Source organism: Balaenoptera ricei, chromosome 4 (assembly GCF_028023285.1).
Source record: "Balaenoptera ricei isolate mBalRic1 chromosome 4, mBalRic1.hap2, whole genome shotgun sequence".
In the NCBI taxonomy this organism is placed as follows: domain Eukaryota; kingdom Metazoa; phylum Chordata; class Mammalia; order Artiodactyla; family Balaenopteridae; genus Balaenoptera; species Balaenoptera ricei.
Genome location: NC_082642.1, coordinates 15,642,456 through 15,665,465, shown reverse-complemented (window position 1 = coordinate 15,665,465; position 23,010 = coordinate 15,642,456). Strand labels below are relative to the sequence as shown.

The window sequence follows — 23,010 nt, the reverse complement described above, 5'->3', positions numbered from 1 at the left end:
AATGCACATCATAGTTTATATCAGAGTTGAGAATTCCAGTTAAGATCTTTATTAGAAATCATAGAACAAAAATAAATGCATGAAGTATAACATGAAATAAAATAAATATCTATTAGAATTTCTTTACAGTATAACATTTTATACTAAAAGTTAACATGTTTTCAAAATGTTGAGTTGGCAGTGTTTTGAGACTTTATCACAGTGGAGAAATAAATGATGCCACCTAGTTACTGATGGTGGAAACTATGAGATCTGTATCGTGTTTTCAAGTGATTTCAACAATTTAAATTTCAAATTAAGGTAGCAAAATGCCTTCCCCCCAAATGAAAAGCCAACCAATAATTTTCTGAACTACCATGTCAACTACTTAACTTCTCTGGACAAACTTCAGTTTACCAATGTTTCTCTTAGAAGATAAGAGTGTAATCCAATATAAGAAAGGAGATCACACAGGAAGTGCGTGAAAGAGGGTCAATATTGAAACTCTGGGGAAAAAACAACATTTAAGGGCAGGACCAGAAAGGCACCTCCTTCTCACTCTCTGTCCCGCTTCCTGAGCTCCTCCAAAGCTTGCACAGCTCCTGAATGCCCTTCTCTTATCTCCTAACTCTGAGTAGGTCTCCTGCAGTAAGGAACTCAGGCCACCAGGCCCTTCTTCCTCAACCTGGGAACTTACCGGCACCCTCACAAATTTTTACTCATTTCTCTCTGAGTGGAAGATTCTCAGATGAATTACTTCTTTCATGTCTGCTCTGCACTTCCTGTCTTCTCAGGGAAGTCACACATCAATTATTTACTCTGTCTTCTGAGTTTTCAACTATACCACTGGTTCCTTCCCTCAGTTTCTCTCTCTGCCCATCTGCCTTGTACTATTTCCCCTCAAATTCTACATTTCAAAATCAAATTCTTTATCTTTCTCATGCCCACTCAGCAAGGCCCAGTACCCAAATCTGCTTCTCCTTCTTGGTACAGATCATCATGCACCCAGTGACCCGAACCAGTAACCATCAACCCCTCCTTATTCAACCGACTACCACATCCTACTTGTTACCTTCTTACCCTGGTTCCTTTATATTGCCGGTGCTTGTTTAATTTGGAACTTTATCAAATCTGGTTTGAAAACAGTTACTCTCTAATCCAGAGGTTCACAACCCTGGCTGTGCAATGGAATTATCTAGGAAGCAATAAAAAATGCCAGTGCCTGGGTCTTACCCCCAGAGCTTCTGATATAATTGAACTGGAGTCAACCTGGGCATCAGACTGTTGAAGTTCTCCAGATAGTTCCAAGGTGCAGCCAGAGCTGAGCCCCACTTCCCCGACTGGATATCCTACCTCAAACAGCTTTCCTACCCCTCCCCACATCTGTGACAAACCAGTCTTTCCACGGATGGACACTCCCCTCTTTAAGGCCTTCAGAGATTCCACGACACTTCCTAAATGCCTCTCAGACTCCTCACATGACACAGAAGCTCCCGTTTGGAGATCTCACCCCGCCTCCCTTCCCAGTTTCATCTTCAGCTACTCTGTCCACATGTACCCTAGGCTCCGATCAGATTAAATACTTTGCAGTTCCAGAAAGGCCCCAGATCAACCACTCCAGCTTTGATGCACACTCTTCCTTCTGCTGGGAAGTCTCTCTCTACTGGGACAAGGCCTACCTTCCAGCACTTCAAAATGGTACTCCTTAACACTTTCTGAGAAATCACCATGGGCCAGAGTCTGCTCTAGAGGCTTCCCATACATACATCATCTCATTAATGCTTAGGAGAACAGTGAGACATATATTATTGACGACTCCATTTTACACATGAAATTAACACAGAGTGAGGTTAAACAGTCGGTACAAGGTCCCACAGGCAGTAAAGGGCCATAGCTCCACCTCCAAAGCTACTGCTCTCTGTGTCACCTCCCCCTTATTACGCGTCTCCAGCCTCTAGGGTCTAGGTCTTGGATGCCCTTCTTCTGGCTTTTCATAAAACCTATTATTATTTACTTGTAATTCTACTATAAGTAGGCTATGTTGTCAGCTTTGTATCCTAGCACCTGGTTTAGTCCCTGGCACCAAAGAGGTACAGGAAACAATAAAAACTGTTTGATTTGCACAGATTGGAGCTATTACCTTTCCTAATCTGGATGCCATACTTCCTGTAATGTAGCCTAAATTGTATCTTTTGTTACTTTTTAACAGGTGAAATAAATTTAAACACCAGGTCCTTTATTTTTTTTAAACATGACTGACCAACTGGTATTAGCAAATAGTTTCCTTACTCTGTAACTGTGCAACTGATCTTTTATACAACACGCGTACACGTTATCAAATACGGTTTGATATTTGATATTATAACCCAAATACGGTTATTCACCTGTTTAAGAATTCACTTAACTGGAGAATACTAATTTATAATTACAGAGGGAGGAACAGGTCTGTAATTGATAGACATGTGCCATAAACTCAGTCCCAGACAGGAGGGGAAACACCACCGATCTATGTGAGGAAGAACCCAGCCAGGATAAAGTCTGGCTCTCAGATGGTTTTTTAAAATGACCTTAAGGCTGCTGAATGTTTAAGATGAGATCATCTGTGATACACCATATTAGAAACAAAAGCCAAAAACTTACAAAAAGCAGTGAAGCAAGAAACATACAAAAAAAAAAAAAAAAAAATGATAATTAAGGTTAGGGAATGACCCTAAATTGAAACTTAACAGTAAAGACAAATTAAGAATATAAAACTTAGGTCAAAAACAAAAAGAAAGGGGACTTCCCTGGTTGGAACAGGGGTTAAGAATCTGCCTGCCAATGCAGGGGACACGGGTTCGAGCCCTGGTCTGGGGAGATCCCAAATGCCACAGAGCAACTAAGCCCGCGAGCCACAACTACTGAGCCCACGTGCCACAACTACTGAAGCCCACGCTTCACAACAAGAGAAGCCACCGCAATGAGAAGCCCACGCACCGCAACGAAGAGTAGCCCCCGCCCGCCACAACTAGAGAAAGCCCACGCACAGCAACGAAGACCCAACACAGCCATAAATAAATTAAAAAATAATAATAAAATAAAATTAAAAAAAGAAAGCGCTCCCCTGGTGGTGCAGTGGTTAAGAATCCGCCTGCCAATGCAGGGGACACGGGTTCGAGCCCTGGTCCAGGAAGATCCCACATGCCACGGAGCAACTCAGCCCGTGAGCCACAACTACTGAAGCCTGTGTGCTCTAGAGCCTGCGTGCTGCAACTGCTGAGGCCGAGTACTTCCCGTGCTCTGCAACAAGAGAAGCCACCACAATGAGAAGCCTGCGCACCGCAATGAAGAGTAGCCCCCGCTCACCACAACTAGAGAAAGCCTGCGTGCAGCAACGAAGACCCAACGCAGCCAAAAATAAAGAAATAAAGAAATTTAAATCTTAAAAAAAAAATAGAACAACCTCGTTAAAGCCAGATCTGCCATGGCAGTTAATATCAAAGAATTTAGATGGAACTTAATAAACCTAACAAATTGATTCTAAAGTGTTTCTGGAAGAGTAAAGACAGAGAACAGCCAAGAAAATTTTGAAAACAGGAATAATGGGGAAGAGAGGAACTGTAGCCTCCCAGACTTCAGAATTATTACATAGCTAAAGGGACTGAAATCATGCGACACTGGCTAAGATGCAGACAAAGAAATTGACAAAACAGAAGTTAAAGTCCAAAATTTACTTCATTTATACATGAAAATTTTATACATGGTAAAATAGCTTTTCAAATGAATGGAGAAAGGGTAGATTACTTAAGAAATGTTGTTGAGACAAGAAATTGTCCATTTGGATAAAAGAAATCTTAGATTTCTCATCTCGCACAAAAATAAATCCCAGAAAGACCAAATGTTTAAATATAAAAATTAAACATTCCAAGCATGTTACAGAATTCAGAAATCTTAAGTGAAAACAGACTGACAGATTTGACTACCTAAAAATAAATATTTTCTAAATAGCAAAAGACCCAATACACTTAAGACAAATCTCAGACTTGGTAAACAAATTTGCACAGGAATAGATGCTTAATTTTAAACATAAAAAATTCACACACACAAAAAGAAACTTTTTAATGTACCAGATTGATAAAGATTAAGAAGTCGGATAATGTCCTGAGTTAGTAAAGATGTGGCAAAATGGGTGCATTTAAAATATATTTAGGGAATTCCCTGGCGGTCCAGTGGTTAGGACTCCCGGCTTCCACTGCAGGGTGGGGCACAGGTTCGATCCCTGGTCGGGGAACTAAGATCCCACATGCCGTGCAGTGCAGCCAAAAATTTTAAAAATAAAAGATAAAAAATATTTACTTGGCACCTACTGTATGCCAAGTACTAATGCTAAGCGCTACGGATACTCAGGGCAAGTGAACTGTCCACTGCAGTCAAGGGGCTAACACTATTGGAGAGCCTTTCTGGATGGCAGTCCGACAGTGTAATTAGAGAGGAGTTTGAGGATTGTGTGTTAGAGTATAAATTTTTAAGTAATGCTTTATAAACAATTATACACATTTTAAAGGCTCTTTCTACCTCAACAAATAATCTTTCAACTGCCCTCTGCTGCCTAAGTGGCAAGGTGATCCCTGGCCTCTGCAACAACGTCTCAGTTAATAATGGGTATACCCTCTGACCAGCAATTCCTCTGCGGGATGTGTATCCTAATAATCTAAGCAGATAAGAACAGTTACACATGTCCTATGATTGCAGCACTGTGGATAAAAGCAAAACCCTGGAAACAATTTATATGTTTAAACGTCTTTGGTACATGCATATGATGCGATATTATAAAGTCCCTAAAAAAATTACAAGTATGTATTGCCATGGAAGAATGTTCCCATTGTAAGAGAGGATGATAAAATGGTATGATTGCATTTACCTTAAAAACTACATATACACATAAGTACATACGCATAAAGAGTCTGGCAAGATAACAATAATAGAGGTTAGCTCTGGGTGAGTAGTATGGAGAAGTGTTTTACTTTGTTTTATACTTTATTATTAATAAAGTTTTATGAACATGCATGCACCTGTCTTATAATGTGAAAAGCTATTGCCATTCTGAAGGGAAAAAAAGACAGTGACAGAGAATCAGCCACAGCTGCTGAAACAAGGTGAAGATCTATAAATGAAGTATCTGTGTTTTAGAATTAGTAAAAATGAAATCTGTTTTAGAAGCAGTTAAAGGGGCTCTACTGGGATTTCAGTAATTGTAATATCCAGAAATAATAGCCACATATTTAGACATAGTTTGCTTTCATCAAATCAGCTAGGTTCAGCAGCAGAAATATAATTTTTTGGACTCAAAAGGACATTTAAATAGGTTATAAACATCCAGTCTCCTGAAATTTCAGCCACATTAGGAGTAAACCAAACCAAGTCTAAACAATTTTTCTTAAGTACCTGGCCTTAATTCATAGCTCCGTGGTAACAGGGTCCTGACACTGTCCAAAAGCCAATGCCTGGCACTTGATGTATTTATTAAAAACAAAACTTTAAAGACCTGCCTGGATTTTGGTGCTGGCAGTTCCCTGAATTAACTAAAATGAGATCGATCACCTAGGAAAGGGGCTAAGAAAAGCTAACACTTATGCCAAACCCTGCACAGGCACAAAATTTCGGCTCAAATTTTATTTCGATTTCTTGAGTAACTGGAATCCTTCTGTTTTCCATTAGAATTCTCCAGACACCAAAGATTTCTTTCACTCATAATCCTTTGGGGGGTTTCAGTTATAGTTAATCACCTTCAATATGTCCAATTAAAATGAAAAATTCAGTCAAATAATTGTGGTTTGTCTACATGAAGCCAATATAAATTATTTTTCACAGTACTGACCTTCTGGGGGAAAAATTATTTTTGGCCTGAATAAGCTTTGGGGAAAATCTTCACCCAAGCCTATATCACATTCTCCCAGAAGAACCTAATTAGTAACTTATTATAGGAAAGAATATGCTTATTTTATGGGTTTATAAATACCTGAAATCAGAAGTAGTGTATACCCCATATATACAGGGTCCAAACTTCACAGGACAAGCTAAACTTACAGCCCTAAATATAAGTTTAAAAATGACCTACATTGGGCTTCCCTGGTGGCGCAGTGGTTAGGAATCCGCCTGCCAATGCAGGGGACACGGGTTCGAGCCCTGGTCCGGGAAGATCCCACACGCCGTGGAGCAGCAAGCCCGTGCGCCACAACTACTGAGCCTGCGCTCTAGAGCCCGCGAGCCACAACTACTGAGTCCGCGTGCCGCAACTACTGAGGCCCACGTGCCTCGAGCCCGTGCTACGCAGCAGGAGAAGCCACTGCAATGAGAAGCCTGCGCACCACAACAAAGAGTAGCCCCCGCTCACCGCAACTAGAGAAAGCCCGCGTGCAGCAACGAAGACCCAACGCAGCCAAAAATAAATAAATAAAATAAATTTATTTTTTAAAAAAATGACCTAGATTGTGGTAGTGTATGTATGTGTTTGTCAAACTCGGAGAACTCCAGGCTAAAAAGGGTTAATTCTACTATATACATGTAAATTATACCTTAATTTAAAAAATGGGAAAAAGTGACCTAGGCAATTTCATTATCTATTAGTAAGAAGCTAATTACAGATTATACAATCCTCTTGCCTTTCCTCTTCTGTTACCTTCTGCTATCTACTTTTAAAATTTATTTTATAAACAGGTAGTTCATGGATTTGTCTAAATTACATCCCTCCAGCTACCTTCTCTTTTGAAAACTTCCTGCATCATCACAATCTTTCCCCTTCTGCTGGATCATTTTTACCAGCACATAAACATGTATTTTTTCTTTCATCTTAAAAACAAAACACAAAAACAACTTTTATTAACCATACACAGCTCTCCAGCTACCAACTCATTTCTGTTGCCCTCTACAGCAACACTCACAAAATCTGTCAACATCTGCTGTGTCCACTTCTCCACTCTGTTTTCTTTAACCCACTCCCATTCCCGCCCCTCAACTTCACTGAAACAGCTCTTGCCAAGATCACCTCCACGTTGCTAAATCCAATGGTCAATTCTCAGTTTTCAACTTAACCTTAACCTACCAGCCGTATCTGATACTTTTTAAAAACACACCTTCTTTTCAAACACTCTCCACTTGGCATCCAAACCTCCGTTCTCTCTTGGTTCTCCTCCAAACCCACTGGTTTCTCCTTCTCAGTCTTGGTGGCTGGACCCTCCTCTCTAAAAACATTCGGGAGCCCCTTACATCGGTCCTCCGACTATTCTCTGTCATCTCTTCCTCACTAGGTGGTCTGACAGCTCCCGTGTATATTTCTCCAGATTAAATCTCTCTCCCAAACTTCAGATTCATGTATCCAACTGTCATTTCAAATATCTCCATTTTGATGTTTAACAGGCATCTCAAACTTAACATGCTCAAAATATAATTCCTGACTGCTCCCCATCCCACCCAGAAACCTCCTCCTCCCATCTCTCTCTTCATCTCATTAAATGTCAACTCCATTCTTCAACTGTTTAGACCAAAAGAGATCACTGTTGACCTTCTCTTATAGCCTACATACAATCCATTAATAAACCCTATTGGTCCTATCTTTAAAAGTGTAACCTGAATAGAAAACAAACTAGTGGTTACCAGTGGGGAGGAAGGGGAGGGACAATGTAGGGGTGGGGGAGTGCGAGGCACAAATTATTGGGTGTAAGATAGGCTCAAGGATGTACTGTACAACACAGGGAACATAGCTAATGTTTTGTAGTATCCGTTCATGGAAAATAACCTTTAAAAATTGTATATACTAAAAAAAAGGCAGATGGACAATGTAAAAAAAAAAAAAAACAACCCCAAACAATCTATGTAGCAAGAGATGGCTGTGTCAGAACACTGCTGGTTTACATTTATGATGGTGGTCCTTCTTTTAAATTTTTACTTAGTTCTTTGCTATACGTCTGTATCCATACCCACAATAAAAATGATTTAATGTTGGGCTTCCCTGGTGGTGCAGTGGTTGAGAATCCGCCTGCCAATGCAGGGGACACGGGTTCGAGCCCTGGTCTGGGAAGATCCCACATGCCGCGGAGCAACTGGGCCCGTGAGCCACAACTACTGAGCCTGCGCGTCTGGAGCCTGTGCTCCGCAACGAGAGGCCGCGACAGTGAGAGGCGCGCGCACCGCGATGAAGAGTGGCCCCCGCTCGCCGCAACTAGAGAAAGCCCTCGCACAGAAACGAAGACCCAACACAGCCAAAAATAAATAAATAAATAAATAAATAAAAATTTTTTTTAAAACAGAAAAGATGACTACGATCTTAAAAAAAAATGATTTAATGTTTACAAAAAATAAAATAAAATGTTATCTGGAATACAACCACTCCTCATCCACTCCACTGCTACCACTATGATCCAAGTCACCGTTTCTAGACTCAATTATTGCAATATCTTCCTGATTCACCCACCCGTCCTGCGTTAGGCCCACCTCACCCCACAGAACTACCCCCAAGCTTCCCAATACAGTAGTCACTAGATCAGAGGCTATAAAGCACGACTTTCGTAGTCAGTACAACTGAGGACCTAACTTCTTAACGTATTTGATTTTAACGAATTTAAATTTAAAAACTGAAGCAGTATAAAATATTTTCCCATTAAAAACAGCATTATTGTTTTGGTAGTACTACATTTCACCTCAATTGTTGAAAATTTAACATCTAAACAGAAATGTGCTCTAAGTGTAAAATACAGATTTTCAAGGCTAAGTAATCAAAACCTAACTCTCTAAAAATTTGATTATATTGATTACATGTTCAATGATAATGTTTCGGATACTGGATTAAATAAAATCTATCATTCAAATTAATTTTACCTGTTTCTTTTTACCTTTTTAAATGTGGCTACTAGAAAATTTTAAATTATGTGACTTACATTACCCTACTGAACAGCACTGCTCTATCTACCATCACACAGCAGTCAGAGTGATCCTGCTTTGTGGAGTAATTCTCTTTGAAACTCTCCAGTGGGCTTTGCATCTCCGTCTGTGTGATGGTTTACAGAGCCCTGTGCCACCTGACCCCTCCTTTCTGACCTCATCAGCTGTCAACTCTCTCCCTTCAGTCCACTACATTCACCCAGGCCTCTTTGCTGTTCCTCAAACCATGACAAGCAAATTTCTACCTCGTGGCCTTTGTCCTTAAAAGTTTCCTCTGCCTGCAACTTTCTTCCCCCAGATTAACTACATGCCTTATTCCGCAGCTTCCTTGAAGACTCTGCTCAGTTGTCAGTGTATCAGAGATGCCTGATCACCCTACATCAGCACTTCTTCACTTACTGCGACTTTCCACCAGAGTACTTATCTGTATATGATGTTCTGCAAATTTATATTTACTTGCTTATAATCATACAAGCACCCACTCTCAGAATGTTAAGTTCTATAAGAACAGGGGATTCGTTATCTCATTCACTGCTGTATCTCCAGCACCTAGCACAGTGCCTGGGACATAGCAAGAGTTCAACAAATATTTGTGGGATGGATGAATGAAAAAATGAATGCACAAATACACGAATGTCTGCATGGAAGCATGTGACACAAATTCGGGAGACGGGAGTATACAGTTAAACTAAGTCTCCTCTCATCCCCAACCACCACCTAACCATTCCCTTCCCTAGTGACAGCTACTGGCGCCAGTTCATATATAACCTTTCAGAAATACTCTAGGCATATACAAACATATATGCATACATATCCTTCTTTCCTTACACATATGGTTTGCATATCAGTTTGCATGTTGCTTTTTTACCACTTAACAATACTATATCTATTTTAGATGTTTTTCCATACCTATGAACATACATATGTAATTTTGCTTCAATATTTACTTCGTTAGCTATGCAATACTTCTTTTTATGGCTCTAGCAGCTTATCTGAGTCCCTTAATAATGGAAAGCTTTTAGTGTTACAAACATTATTAACAGTAAAATCTTTTATTACTACAAATAATACTGCAATGACTACACACATGTCTTTACACACATGGGTTGTACCAACTGGCTGTACCAATTCACCCTCTGTTCAGAAATGTATGAAATGTATTCATTTCCACATATCCTTACCAACTCAGTGTGTTATCAAACTTTATTGTTGTGAATCTTTAGGTTAAAAATAGTATCTCACATTGATTTTATTTTGGTTTTATTATTATGAATAAGACTGACGTGTTTCGTTTAAAAGTCATCTAAATTTTCCTTCCTGAGAATTATGACCAACTTTCTATGGGCTGTTGATGATTTTTTTATTGGTTGACCCTCTTTAAATATTGAAGGAATAAGAGTATTCTTTGTTAGGCCTGCTGAAAATATTTTTCCCAATTTGACATTTGTCTTTGGCTTTTATATATGATTTTCTTTCCACATTTTAAAAGAATGTTGTCAATCTCATAGTTCTTTCCTTTTATGACTTTAGTGTCATTAAAAAGGTCTGTGAGTCTGTTTAAATATAAAAATAAAGGAGGTCGGAGTAACTGCAAAGTTTATTTATTTATCTTCGCTTCCCACCCTGAAGCTGCATGTTATACGTGGGTGTGCTATGTTTTACTCATCTTACAGGTTTGGTATTTGCAGTTGGATATGCTGTTCGTTGAATTTAATTATCATTCATTACATACTAAAGACTGTATTAAACATCCCCCATGTTTTCTTATAATACTTCGATGCCTTCATTTTAAATTTTACATCCTTGACCATCTGGAATTTATTTGATGTGAGAAGCGAATGATCCAATTTATTTTTCCTAAATGGCTACTTTTAATGAGTAATCTACTCCCCCTCCCCCATGCTAACATGAAAGTCTACCTTATTGACTTTCTATTTGCTCCACTGATCTGCCTACTTATGTGACAGTATCATGTGCTTCACTTCATTCACAATTAACATTTCAAACAGAGAATAAGGAGACTCAGAAAAAGAAAAGTGTCAAGCATCTCTTTCCTTCCCACACTACCTTTTAATTATTTGTTAATAACTGTTTTAAAGGACTATCGATCAGTTTCAAATACAGTACTAATGAGGTCAAGTCACAGGTCGATTCTGGAATAGGCCCATTCATTTTGCAAAGAGCAAAGATTCCACAACCTTCAGACTCTATTTCTAATTTCAGCCGGCCATCTAGAAAGCAACATATGTCACTGAAGAGAGAGTAAAGTAGGGGGAACAATATGATGGCTCTGGGGATATCTACCACCTTTATTTGAAAAATAACTCAGGCCCAATAGATCAACAGCATTATCTTCATAAATGAAACGCATATTAATTGTTCGTAATTAATTTGAAAAGACAACATATCCAACTGGAAACAGCAAATCTGTAATATAGTAAAATACAGCACATCCATGTATAAGGTGCATGTCAGGAATGGGAACTGAAGGTAAATAAACCTTGCAGTCACTCTGACTTCATTCATTTTTGTTTAAATATACTCAGATTTTTTTTTTTTAGTTTTCATTCTATTTATAGGTTAGCTACTATAATGTGCATTACCTATATGCACCCTATAACACTGTTATGTTCTATTTTGTTGCATCTGTACTCAATCATGTTCACCAAAGTTGCCAAGATTAAATCCAAAGGCCACCATCCATTACTAAACTTTTTAACGTGGGTGACCATAATATCACTGCAAATGGGAAGGGAGAGAAATAGAAGATAAAAGTTCATAATATCTCCAAAGTATAATGGTTAAAGTGACCTCTAGAACCTCCCTCTCTGTATGTGGTTCCAAAATGGAAATCAAGTATCCTTAATGCATAGATAAAGACAGAAGATCTGCAATGCACATTCCTACATATGATAGGCATGGAAGCCAAAGCCGGGATGTTTTTGCAGCTGTCAGAGCACAGGACTTCTGCGATTTCCCCGCAGTGGACCACCTCACCAGAATCTTTCCAAAGAACCACAGAAAGGACCCTTGAAATGACCATAACAAAAAACAGCTCTACAGCCCTCAGGGTATACTCCTAATGGGTCAATAAATCTTTTACGTCAGTCTTTCCTACATACTTTCCCTAGAGGATCAAGTCTTTTCTCTTGGCTTTGATAAGCAGTTTTACTTGGAGGACACCTTTTAAAACAATTAGCTAGCTCCCTCTTTCTCTGGTATCCAGAACCATAAATGCCCCAGATTCTTCAACTTGAAAGGAGAAAAACATTTCTTTTTCCATCTTCCTACATGTCAGGATTTAAACAGGGCCTATTCATTTCTTAGATGAACTCCTTAATTCAAGCTCTAGTATCTGGAATATTATAACTGTTTTCATTTAGTTCGTCAAACCTCAAAGCTAAAAGATCTTAGAAATCATTTAGTCCATTCTCACTGGGTTTCTTTTGTAGGACCCTTCCCTTCCAATACTTTGTCGATGTCCATCCAAAAACATGCATCTCATCTAGAGGCTGGATCCTACTGCTTCTTCACTGGCTTCTTTATCTTTATTTAAAACATGTCCTTTTGTCCTTTTTCTATTTACCCTGCTCAGACAAGGACGTCTTTTAATTCTTAATTTTCTCATTTCTCTTCCACCTCCTTAATTAGAATTTCCCAGTTTTGGACACTCTATCTTCTGATTAACAATTGAATTAGTTTACCATATGGCCTCAAACAACTTGGTTCTTCCAAGCCTTCCCAGTAATTCTTACCAAATGTGTTTTGACATAGGATACAAAGGGTGTGAACAAAAGTGGGAGAGGGCAGTGTCCCTCTTATTCAAAATACATATTTCTGGGCTCCACTAAACACCTAAAGAAACCAGGTGGGAATGCATATTTTAAACAAGTGCCTCAGGTGATTATTAGGATCAAGCAAGACTGGGACAAACTGCTGCAAGTGTCCCTTTCCTCTCTGTTCAAATTAAGGAAGTAATGGAGTCTAAGTAGACTCTTTCTACTACACTTACCTCTATTTTCATTTTAAAAAGAGAAAGGGCCAAGTGACCCTTATATTATTATTATCATCATCATCATTTGTCTCTTGTTCTTAATTGTTGTATCTTTTCAATGTTTAGCCTATTTTCAACCACTACTTTTAGCACCATCACCACAGCCAACACACCTGCCAGATGGCACACAGACGCTGTCTGCACGCCTAGAAAAGAGTGTGAACAGAAAGCAGCACATTTTATCTGGTACCAAGAGCCACTGAATGGCTAGAGTAGATCAAGGCAGCTGGGTGCAACCACAAGGGTCAGAACTGATGAGCATTAGAACACCCAAAGGCACTGAATTGGAGATCACTCTCAAGAAGAAGCCCACAACCCTCTGAGATGGTAACCTGCCCCAGACAGTGTTAACAAATAAATCATCTTAAGTTTACAGTCAAGAGAAGCTATTTTTCTAATATTTACAAAAGGTGGCAATGACTGCAGACAGATCCAGAGTTTAAAAGGTGCGTTCTTAAAATAAATTTAAAACTTTAGGACACAAATTCAAAAAGACCAAAGACCACCTGTGAATCAGAATTTCAAAGGCAGTTCTTTTCCTTAGCAAGTAAGAAAAGGGATCATTATATTCTATATGTCATGCTAAGTAGCTCATTCAAAATTGCATTGTTACAAACTTCTTATTTCAATAATATGTTCCACTGAGAGCTATTACTGAAGCTACATTTAAACCATACTGTCAAGAGTAGGAAATCTTCGACACCAGTATCAACAAACTCTTTTGTATTAAAATCTTGCCCATTAAAAGATTCTGCAAACTTTTATAAATAAGTTCTACTGGGTCTACTTGGCACACAGTAAGTGCTCAGTTAGAAGTCTCTTCATCTTTCTGTCAGAGAAATTGCCAAGAGAGCTGCCAAACTTTGCAAGAGAGAGCCAAATGCTGAAAACAAAGCCCCCTGCTGATGATCTCCAGCTTTAGAGTCAAGACCCAAAAGTTCACTTAAAAACTGGTTGCTTAAAACTTGGTAGAAAGGAAGAATGCTATTACACCATAGGTTCCTGGAGCCACTTGCAAAACAGAGTTAGCTCATAATACACTTTAAGGCACAACACTCATACCTGCTCCTAAACAACAGCGTAAAAGGTTTTCTTTTCAGAAAAATGTAGGTGTCCAGCAAATCTTCCCTCTGACTTCCACACCAGAAATGAGAGATTTCTAGGTCACCATCAATAGTTTCTAATTGCATAAAAATATGTAAGGCAGACAGAATGTCTACATCAGTCACTCTCTGGGTATTCTGAATTGGAGAACGATTAATAGGGAAGGCTCAGACTGCCTCAGACATCAGTTTTTGCTAAAGAGTTCACATATAAGGCAGGAACCACAGGCACTTCACTCTAGAAGTCTTCTTTCAGCCAGTACATTGTTCTTAAACTGAAGGGTTAACAGCCTCAATTACTTCTGCACTGTTGTTGCTGATGCTGTAACGTACTGTCATGCCTACATTTATGATCATTAAGTGACACTTTTTTTAATATAAATTTATTTATTTATTTTTACTTTAGGCTGCGTTGGGTCTTTGTTGCAGTACGTGGGCTTCTCACTGCGGTGGCTTCTCTTGTTGTGGAGCATGGGCTCTAGGCGCGTGGGCTTCAGTAGTTGTGGCACGTGGGCTCAGTAGTTGTGGCTCATGGGCTCTAGAGCACAGGCTCAGTAGTTGTGGCGCACGGGCTTAGTTGCTCCATGGCATGTGGGATCCTCCCGGACCAGGGCTCGAACCCGTGTCCCCCTGCATTGGCAGGCAGATTCTTAACCGCTGTGCCACCGGGGAAGCCGCTGACACACATTTTTGATAACTGCAATCTATGATGCTGTCAAAGTTATGTACCACATGTGAGGTCACCAACTTTTTTTTAGGGCTGTTTATTCCATCAAAACTATACATTCTTTGGTCAAAATTATAAAAGTTCTTACTCTAATCAAACCTATAACTTGGTAAATCCATTTTAAACTCCATGTAAGTTGGTTATCTTAGAAAAAAATTCAACTGCTCCATATTGCTATTCCTTAAAAAAGCAAAATGTACATAGATCGATTTTAAACTCAATCTTAATTCAAACAATGATCTGAAAAGTTTTGAAATCTCTAAATTCTATTGTCATTATTTGAAGCAAAGAAAATCTTCAGGGAAGCCCACAGGTCCTAGCTCAGAGCAAGAGACATTTTTAATAACCTCCTTGAATCTTGCTATCTTTCCCAGTCCTTTCCTTAGACCAACTAAACATTTAGAAAATCGTTTAACATTTGCTCAATATGCAAATTTTGAACTACGGTTCAAAGAATTTTTTGGCTATTATATGTTATTACTAACTTTACAGTGTAGGGTAGGGCAAAATTTTAGTAAGTGCCTAATATGTGAAAGATCTGGCGCTCAGCACTGGTTTTCTAAGAGCTAACTTTAAGAAATACATAAAGTTGTAATGTATATAAACACAGTATATGGGAGCATAGAACTTCTCTACGTGTTACTTGTAAAAGGACAGATTTTTACTTTACTCATTATGAACTCCAGGAATTAAAAAACTATTTTTTGACTGCTTTCATTACATGCATATCGCGTCCAAGCTCTTCCTTCTTATTCTTTTCAGCAGATAAACATTTCCCTCTTTCCATTAGCTTACTCTAACCTCACTATCTTTTTTTTAAAGAGGGCAACTGCAACACATCATTTCAATTAAACTCAAAATATTTCTCCCACATTTCTTATTCAAAGATCTTTAGAAATAAGTCTGTCTCATGGCTTCACACTGGAAGATAAAACAGTCTCACTAAATGCAAATGATGTTTCATACTGCAATTTGATTTTGAGCCTTAATACCTATTGTGTAATTACAAACTTTTGCCACCTAAGTATTCCTTATATATTTTATAATGGCTTCGTTTTTTTCACTAATATTCTTTATGACTTAATAATCATTTTCTCCATCACTTAAAGGCACTAAAATTAGCTTTCTCACATTTCCACTAATTACACATAAAATTTTTAAGATTAAGAAAAGCCTCTTCAAAAAGTATGTTACTCAGGGGCTTCCCTGGTGGCGCAGTGGCTAGGAATCCGCCTGCCAATGCAGGGGACACGGGTTCGTGCCCCGGTCCAGGAAGATCCCACATGCCGCAGAGCGGCTAGGCCCGTGAGCCACAACTACTGAGCCTGCGCGTCTGGAGCCTGTGCTCCGCAACAAGAGAGGCCGCGACAGTGAGAGGCCCGCGCACTGCGATGAAGAGTGGCCCCCGCTTGCCACAACTGGAGAAAGCCCTCGCACAGAAACGAAGACCTAACACAGCCAAAAATAAATAAATAAATTAAAAAAAAAAAAAAAAAAAAAGTATGTTACTCAGAATATGTTACTCTATACTGTTTCTCAAATCCTGAATGTAAAAGAATAAATTTGAAATGACTAAGTTTTCTTTATTCACTGATTAAGTCAGATTTATGGCCGCCCCTCCCGTTTCCAGCTACTGTGAATTTTGAATGAAACAACCTCAATTGTAACAGAAGAAACATCTGTTGCTTTTTCTCTTCATCAGGGCTTTCCCAACTGAAAGGAAACCTCTCTGCCAGACCTCCTCTCCCACTCTCCCTCCCCCCGACACTAAGTTCCTTCAAACTTTTTTTAAAAGTAAATGTATGATTGAAAATTGTACCGTGTCCATTTAAAATGTCATAGTTTATCTAGAGATATTCACTTTACTACAGTTCAAATAATGAGTAAATATTACATACATCACAAAACCAGAGATGTGACTGGGAGACTATTAATTATAACTACAATGCAGGCTTCAAGAGTATACTTGAAGTGATCAGCTCAAGTTGTCACACATTCCAGGCTCACGCAGTTATTGTTTATGGTAAAGATTTTCTTCACAGGATCCAGATTCATATTGGATCTTGCACGCTATATTTTCTTTGCCTATCCAACGCGAACATAATGGCAGTCACTACCCCAAGAGGCAGACACCAAATGGTGCCACCCAAACTCTCACACTGTGCCTCATAATAAACCATAAAGCAGTGGAATGCACCGGCCCCTTTATGAGCAAACAATGCCTGAGCTTCATTAGAATACAGCTGACATTTTCAAAGCACAAATACTTTTAAGAAAAATGTACTAGGAGAAAAGGAGAATGAAACAGCTATAAAAGCTGAAACGTTTTTGTAAGTGTCAGGTTTATTTCAAAGATCCTGAGGAAGCATATTTTGCTGTTGACAATTTCAAAGTTTTAGTAAATGGGGAAAAAAAATGTAGAGTTAGAGGCAAAGCTTATTTTATTAACTACTGGAAAGAAATGAAAGTAAAAACTCACATCTGAATTGCACTCAAAAGTAAGAACCACGAAGTACCTTTAATATTATTCATTTCTTTAACTGCTTCTTTAGTTCTTGCACGGAGAAAATGGAGCTCCAGAATTATCTTTATATTTCAATTGATTTATATAAGTAACTGAGTGATAAACTAAGCTTACTCTACCCCTCCCCCCCCACCCCAACCCCCATACCCTGTAGTTTTCCTGTCTGCAACAAGCAAGGACGTCTTGAATTCAGCGTGCTCCTGGCTATTTATCAATTTAACACTGCTGCTGTTGAAAGAATATAAAATAAACCCTGTAAAAACGCACCCAGCAGTAAGAAACAAAATGATCTCTCTTACCTGGTCTAAAGAAGCATGCCTCTCACTGCAGTACCAACAACACTCTACAGTCTTTGTTACCATTCAGTGGAAACTTGAGACTGTGTCAGACATGAGCAATCGAGCTCAGAAACACTCAATTTAAAATACTTCTCAGTAAAACTAAAAAGATGCTCAAGAAAATAGTTTCGTTACTGGCTTTTAAAAGACATATGAATACTGTCTAATGCAACAAAGACACTTAAAAACGAACAAAGTACAGGTCTTACTGTTTTAGAAATAGGCTTAAAATAGAAGTGGTGAAACAATACAATGCCTAACTCCACCCTAACATTTTTCTAAAAATAACTTGAATTTTAACTGGCTAAAAACCAAGATGGAACTTACTCATGAAACCTGCATATTTCGAATTATACATGTCAGGGTATTTGCGGGCTCCGAAGCAGTCACAAAGCAGGAGACCTTAGTGCATCTTGAAAGCAGAGCAAAAGCACCATGAGTTTCAGGGGGGGGGGGGGGGGGGAAAGGAGGAGAAACTCTTGAAAAACTAGTCAGGCTTTTCAACCTGTAATAACTGTCCAGCTCCTCTGGGAGGAAAAAAAAAAGTCCTGGTTCTGCCCCCTGAGATAGGAGGCTATGCTTCAATGCCAAAATGAATGACAGGCCCATTTCTGATATCAACAAAGAACAGCTTAGTGGTGCTCGAATTTTTTTCACTTTCCCACACAGTCAGAAGTTCTAACTTTTTCAGGTTAGTACCTTTGTATCTAGGGTTAAGTACCTTTCTCCATTTTCTCGAGAGAACCCAATTATGTTGTCCTAGTTTTTTAAATGATTAATTAAAAATACATACCTAATTATCTTACTCGGTTTTTCCTAGGCAGGAAGCTGAACAAAAGACGACCTCTTAAATTCCTTTCCAAATCTAACCTTTGCAATATCAGATTACCATATGACTAATTATTAATATTAATAAGCTGTTCCTGCATCCTGACAATGGGCACCAAGAGAAACAAAAAGTAGGTAACAAACATAAAAATAAGGTAAAGGAGACTATAAAATTTTCAACCAGCTCGGTGTAAAGATCATTTATTAAAGTACATGTCTCTGATTATACAAATTCAAAACAATAAACGCTTCAATCAACAGACATATGAGCCAAGCACTATTTTGGGCTCTGTGGATACAGCAGTGAACACAAGAGACAAAAGCCAAATGAAAATCCCTGTCTTCAGTGGTTTATATCTCAGTTCCCTGAAAGTGTAGCTCTCTTGGATGAATAAGGTACCTTTCCTCCTCTGATTAGGTACCACCTAATCTGAAATATTCCTCTCTGAAAGTATGTCTTGACAACAGCTCCAGCAGGGCAAGGATCTTGCACTTGGTTTAGTGCTGTATCCCCAGTGGCTAAAACAGAGCCTGTTAGACACCCCAATAAACATATACTGAATGAAACAGATCAAACAGAGCTTTTTCTTAGTCAAGTTTTTCTTTGTAAACAGACTATGTACCACACATTACACTTATATACACACAGAGATATGTCAAAAATAATATAGCATAGGGTATAAATTAAATTGAGCTGCAAGTACATATTAGCTTAAAATTGAAAATACAACCTCTATGGCTCTGTATCTTTTCAGATTCTAAAATCTGTTTTCAATATCAAATATGAGGTCACTATAATATTTGAGTAAAGGAAACAGTTAAAATTCTATACACTAAGGTTTTGTGGACTATCAGTTTTCAGAGGAGTTTTGAATAAAAAAAGAAGAAGCTTGAAAATTACCCAGCATCCAATCAGTTTTGTGTATTAAAATCTAACATGGTTACATGTGTTTATATACCCACATTTGGAAATAATTTTAATCTCCCTATCCTGCTTCTCACCATTCTTGATCGCCTTACCAGAAACCACACAGAGTAAATAAGCACATACCTCTAACCTGTGAGGTTAGCCAGAAGTGATCGCCCATGTCACCCAAGGCCAGGATATTCAGGGGCTAGATATTGTCATACCTACTCTGCTACAGTCTTAAAAGGAAATTAAACTTTCTAATACTCAGGTACACTGATCCCACTACTTCTAGTAGTAGGAAGTAGGCAGAGCATCCCCTTCCCCGCCCCCAGGGCTGGACAGTGATTTACATGTTCAAATATTCTACCTGGAATGTTAGTTTATATTCTAACAATAAATTAACAGTAAGCCAAGGTCAGGAAGACATTGTGATGACTGAGGTCAAGTAATGAATAAAATAACATGGGCCCAAAGTAGGATTCCATTGGTCCTGCAGGAGCAATGTTTTTTCTCCTTAACCATCATTCATCTTTCCTTCAACAAATACTTACTGAGCACCTATTATGTATCAGGCACTGAGCTAGGCAGCAAATTGACCTGCTCCTTATTGTCTGCTCCAGAGGTCTGACCTTAAGCCCTTCTCTACCATATTTCCTTGTCCCTGTTTCCCTTCCTTGCCAGTGCCCCCTTTCAACTCCCAAATTCTTCATTCACACTGCTCTTCAATCTACTCCCAAGCCTTTCTCAGCAGGCAGCTTGATTACTACCTTCTGTATGCCTTCATGAGTGTACGACACATTGTTGGGAAGTTCATGAGTCTTCCCACTGGCATAATAAAATGCATCTTGTGTAGGTTCTCGCAAACAATTTCTCCTTAATCTTAGATAGAAAATCTACTTAAGGGAATTCCCTGGCAGTCCGGTGGTTAAGATCCTGCACTTCCACTGCAGGGGGCCTGGGTTCGATCCCCAGTCAGGGAACTAAGATCTTGCAAGCCGCACAGAGTTGCCAAAAAAAGAAAGAAAATCTACTTAAGCATTATATTATTTACAACTACTGATTATCTAGCAAACACCAAAGGGGACAAGCCATTCTCTTCCCCAAGTTTATAAGTTAACTTATTTGGACTAGGGTTTGCTATGTCTTTTGGCCATCTGACCAAAGATTAACCATATTTTACAGATACACTTGTGATTCTATAGGCAGAAATTACACTATGATAGCACAATAATAGTTTTTACTTGCCCCATGCCTGCTAAATATAACTATCTACCAGATCCATATCATGAGGGACATACTTATTCACATTTTCAAGTAAAATGTCTAATCTCCCTGATGAGGGCTATGCCTAAAGCAAAGAGTTCCTGCTACCACTCGCACGGGTAAGTGTCGGTTTCTTAAAAATATCATATAGTATTTTTTTATGCACTCTCATGTTTATTGCAGCATTATTCACAATAGCTAAGACATGGAAGTAATCTAAATCTAAACTTCCAGCTATAAGATGAATAAGTTCTGGGAATCTAATGTATAGCATAGTGACTGTAGTGAACTTCACCTTTGCACCTCCTCTTCCTCTTTCTACCTTTGAAATGTAGACATCTTTCAAGGTTCTGCCCTTGATGCTCCTTTCTCCAAGATTTATATTTCCTCTTTGGAGGACATTACCCATTTCTATGGCTTTATCACCTCTATGTAGACGACTACAAAAATGTATACTTCTAGTCTTGGGCTTCTCTGCTCTAAACTCTTATTTACAATGGCCTATTGGACATCTCTGTCTGCAAGTCCCACGACGTCAACGCAACTTCTGCAGGACTGAGCTCCGCGTCTCCTGTCCCAAAGCAGCTCACCCTCCGACATTCCCCATCCTTGTTACAGGCATCACCACCCTGAAAAGAAAGTGATTTTCTATTCTTGCCTCTTCCTCACCATCCAAATGACCACGTTGTTTCCAGTTGTTGTTTTTTTTTCTAAAACACACATCATTTCCCTGATTTAAAAAACAAAACAAAAGAAATAAGAAATACACCTTTTGATGACCTCCTGATGGCTAGAGCTGCACTATCAACAGTGGTAGCCTTAGCCACATACGGCTATTTAAATTTAAACAGATTAAATTTAAATAAAATTAAAAATTCAGTTCCCAGTTGCACTAGACACACGTTAAGTCCTCAACATCTGGCTAACAGCTTGCAGATCCAGAACATTTCCACCATCACAGAAAGTTCTATTAAACATCTCTGGTCTAGACAATAATAGCAAACGACCTAAGACTGCTGTCTAAATTTTCCTCAATCTGGCCCCTTTCTAAACTTAACTTCTACCAAAATCCCTTTGCGTGCTTTAGTCACAGCTGAATTAGCGGAGCCGAATGAATCAAGGCGAAGGCTTTCCAGGATGAGGGAGGCATTTGCCAGTACCTCCGAGAAGGATCTGTGGAAAGGGAAGAAACCAAAGGCGCTAGAGAGGACAGACATAGTTCACTAAAGCCCTCACAAGTTATGAAGGGACGGAACTTTAGACCTAAGATTTTCAGCCCTAGAGAAAGAATATGTTACAATCGAGACAGCATGAGCATTGGAGTCACAACACTTCACCCAAATTCAGGTATTAGTTGAGTTATAAGGTAAAGAAACTCAACGCACACTAGTCTGACTTGAAAAGAAATTAGTCGGCTCAACTGGCTAGCTCACCGAATGCAAGAAAAGGTTAGAGAACCAAACTAGGAGGGTCAGGGGGCAGCAGGGTCTCAGGAACTCTCAGGCTGCTAGGACTGGGTCTGTCTGATTTTTCTCTCACGCCAGCATCATTCTCTTTCACTACAGATCAGTATTCTTCAGCTGGTGGGAAACATGGTCATTGACGTGTCACTAGTTTTATATCTTACAGATTCCACTAACCCTCTCTCAGCCTGGGCCTTAACATAACAGGAAGACATTCACTGGCTGAATTTGGGTCAGGCGCTCGTCCTGGCCAGTGAAATGCTGTCAAAGTGATGATGTGCTGGGGAACAATCAGCTGTGGCCAGAAGGACATAATCACGAAAATGGAGTAGCTAGGTAGATGAGGAAGAGATCTGCGGAGGGGTTTCCAGGCATCTCACAGATGCCACTAAAATCTCTAGCTGAATCATTTAAATATAAGAGAGTAAATGATTTGCCACTAATCTAGTAAAAGGTAAAGTCAAGATTTCGCTCTAGGTTTTCTGACTGATGTCTGTACTCTTTTCATTAGAATATTCCTAAATCATCAAAGGGTTGGGGGTGAGGGTGGAGGGTGGGGTTGGAGGGTAGGTGAGGGTATGTTATCCACTTACCTCTTTAAGGCCACACTGTTCACTTTGCAACAGACTCTTCCCTAAGCGGCAAGAGCTTTAGCTTTCAGACTTCCTTCCCTTTTCAGAAACTTTAATTTTTCCCTCTTCACTGAGTTCATCTAATGTTTAAGATGCAGAGATCGTTCCTTTCTAACTGCTGCCCAACTGAAAACATCCTCCTTGCCGTCTGACCGAATTTTTTTAAAGTGTGATATCCATAGCTGCTCTCTCACCTTTTTACAAACTATTAATTATATTTCAATTCTTAAAAAAGGCACCAAGTGCCTCCTACATGATACCTACTGTGCTAGG

At 39.2% G+C, this 23,010-nt stretch overlaps 1 protein-coding gene across 10 annotated transcripts in view; it reads right to left on the bottom strand.

Annotated features, from left to right (window-relative positions):
• The window catches only part of TFDP2 (transcription factor Dp-2), a 173,222-nt gene that overhangs the window by 50,243 nt on the left and 99,969 nt on the right, over positions 1-23,010 (bottom strand). The window contains exon 1 of one of the 10 annotated variants that reach the window (XM_059920185.1): positions 17,603-17,656. The exons of the other annotated variants lie outside the window; for them this stretch is intronic. The gene's annotated coding sequence lies outside the window, so the exon portion shown is untranslated. Of the gene's footprint in view, positions 1-17,602; positions 17,657-23,010 lie in introns of those variants that run through there. 10 annotated transcript variants of the gene reach the window in all.